The sequence below is a fragment of the Otolemur garnettii genome, unplaced genomic scaffold (assembly GCF_000181295.1).
Source record: "Otolemur garnettii isolate 467f Iridium unplaced genomic scaffold, OtoGar3 scaffold00070, whole genome shotgun sequence".
Lineage (NCBI taxonomy): Eukaryota > Metazoa > Chordata > Mammalia > Primates > Galagidae > Otolemur > Otolemur garnettii.
Window position 1 is genome coordinate 3,196,140 of NW_003852465.1, and position 3,013 is coordinate 3,199,152.

General features: G+C 38.4%; 1 non-coding gene across 1 annotated transcript; it reads right to left on the minus strand.

Annotated features, from left to right (window-relative positions):
- Positions 1 to 1,370: 1,370 nt before the first annotated feature.
- LOC111726558 lies at positions 1,371 to 1,477 on the minus strand. The gene has a single exon (XR_002774310.1). It is a non-coding gene; the product is annotated as a U6 spliceosomal RNA (small nuclear RNA).
- Positions 1,478 to 3,013: the final 1,536 nt, after the last annotated feature.

A 3,013-nucleotide genomic window follows, 5' to 3' on the forward strand; every position in this document is an offset into this window, starting at 1 on the left:
CGCATTCACACTTTGCATGGCTCCTACTTATAAGCAAGAACAAACAACATTAGTCTTTTAGTGTCTGGATTGTTTCACTTAATGTCATGGCCTCCATTTCCATCCATGTTTCTGCTTAAGACGATTTCATTTTGTTTTTACAGCTGAATTGTGCTCTGTCGTGCATATATAGCATATTTTCTTTACCCAAAACTCCACTGATGGACGTGAAGGTCAATTCCCTATCTCTGCTATTGTAGCTAGTACTACAATAAACATATGAGTGCTGGTGTACCTTTTTTATATATTAATTTCTTTTTCTTTGGATAGATATGCAGTAATGGGATTGCTGGGTTGTATAGTAGATCTATTTTTAGTTCTCTGAGAAATCTCCACACTGTTTCCCATAGAGATTGCACTAATTTACATCCCCACCAACAGTGTATAAGAGTTCCCTTTCTCTGTATCCTCACCAACATTTTTTTTTTTTTGTCTTTTAATCATAGCCATTCTGATTGGTGTAAGAATACAGCAGCTGTAATTTACATTTCTTTGAGGATTAGTGATTTTGAACATTTTTCTCATGTTTCTTGGCCATTTGTAGGTCTCCTTTTAAAAAATGTCTATTCATATCCTTAGCCCACTTTGTAATGGGGTTAATTGTTTTTATTGTTATTGAGTTCCTTGTAAATCCTGGATATCAGTACCCTGTAAGATGTATGGTTGAAAATATTTTCTCCCCTTCTGGAGACTGACTTAATTAAGCTACAAAGCTCTAAGCTGTGCAGAAGTCTTATTGTCTGGTTAAGTCCCATTTGTTTATTTTTGGATTTTTACCTATGCTTTTGAAGTCTTAGTCATGAACTCTTTGCCTAAACCAATATCCAGAAGAGTTTTCCTCAGGTTTTCTCCCAGTATTTTCATAGTTGCAGGTCTTTCATTGAAGTCTGTAGTCCATCTTGAGTTGGTTTTGATTATAGTGAGGGAGAGGGGTCCAGCTTCATTCTTTTGTATATGGCTATCCAGTTATTGAAAGGGTACCCAGCACCATTTATTGAAAGGGTGCCCTTTCTCCAGGGTATGTTCTTAGCAACTTTGTCAAAGATCAGTTGGGCTATAAGCATGGGCTTTATTTCCAGGCTCTCTATTCTGTTCCATTGATCTAAGTGTTGTATACCATCTAGAGGAAGGCTGTTTTGGTTATGATGGCCTTATAGTATTATGTAATTAGAAGTCAAATAATGTGATACCTCCAGCTTTGTTCTTTTTCCTCAAGATTGCTTTGGCTACTTGTGCTCTTTTTTAGTTCCATACAAACTTCAGATTTTTTTTTTCTGATTCTGTGAAAACTGATTTTGGGCATTTTGATAGGGATGGCATATAAGTAGTTTTAAAATATGGAACACTTCACAAATGTGCATGTCATCTTTTCACAGGGGCCATCCTAATCTTCTCTGTATCAATCCAAGTTTAGTATATGTGCTTCCAAAGCAAGCACTGGTCACTGCTTTTATTCATAAATATTTTTGTAGTACAGAGCCCAAGTCTCCTTTCCTGTGCTCCTTAGAGAATATCCCTTCAAAGTGTTCGAGGGAGACATGCACATTGCAGACTCATATATATAATTTTGGGGACATATACCCTCTAATCTTTTGTAAGGATGAAAATTGACTAAGAAATGAGTTGGGACAATCTTAAAGAAGGAAAGAAAGGAACAATATCACCTGGAAAGCATTTAGGGGTAGAGATGGAAATGAAGCCCACCCTAGACCCACACATGACTCAGTGGCTTTGACATCTCCCCAGACAGCAAAGACCCTTTCTTCTCACTCAACCAGACAATCCACAAGCTTAGGTCCCAACATACACAAGGTCTCCTAACCCTGGAATTAACTGTTCCCACTTGCCAAACTATGATCCAAAGAATACTTGTTTGTGCTCATCAAATTAATGACTAAGAATTTCTTTTCTAATAAAAATATCTAATGTTTCTTAATACATTCATGAAATTTATTTGACTAATAGAACCTTTTCATAAATAACACATAAATGAAATGCCCTGAAGAACAATATTTTGGAATTGCTGGTGTGTAGATGGCTTTACCTCCTTCAATTCTCTTTTCTTTCTGCCCAAGACAATCACATTATACCACCTTCTGACTGTTCCAAGTCCCAACTGAGATTTTAATCACACACCTAAGATGCAGCTATATAATTTTTCAGGGCCATAAAATATATAATGAAAATGTGTTCAAATGTTATTAAGAATTTCAAGATGAGACTGGGCGTGGTGGCTCACAGCTGTAATCCTAGCACACAGGGAGGCTGAGGTGGGAGGATTGCTTGAGCTCATGAGTCCAAAACCAGCTTGAGCATGAGCAAGATCCTATCTCTGCTAAAAATAGAAAAACTAGCTGGGTACTATGGCAGGCATCTATAGTCACAGCCACTTGGGAGCCTGAGGCAAACAGATCACTTGAGCCTAGGAGTTTGAGGTTATAGTTAACTGTGATGCCACAATGAGGGCAACACAATGAAACTCTATCTCAAGAAAAAAAAAAAATTTCAAGATGGCAACAACCCAGCATAAAACCAAGCATGGGAACCTTCTTAGCCTGAGCCCCATGTGACTGCATACATTGCTCCCCAATAAAGCCAGCCTTCCACCCCTGCCCACTTTCCCTATAGGCCAGCCATATTGGCTCATGCCTATAATCCCAGCACTTTGGGAGGCTGAGATGAGAGGATAACTTGAGGCCAGGAATTTAAGACCAGCCTAAAAAAAAAAACAAAAACAACTTTGCCAGATATAGTGGTACATGCCTACAATCTCAGCTATTTGGGAGGCTGAGGTAAAAAGGATCACTTAAGTCCAGGAGTTGGAGGTTTCAGTGAGCTATGATGACACCGCTGCACTTTAACTCAGGAGACAGAGCGATACTTTGTCTCAACTGGACCCGCACCTTTCTCCACTCACAAAAATTAATTCAAGATGGATAAAAGGCCTAAATTTAAGGCATGAAATGATAAAAAA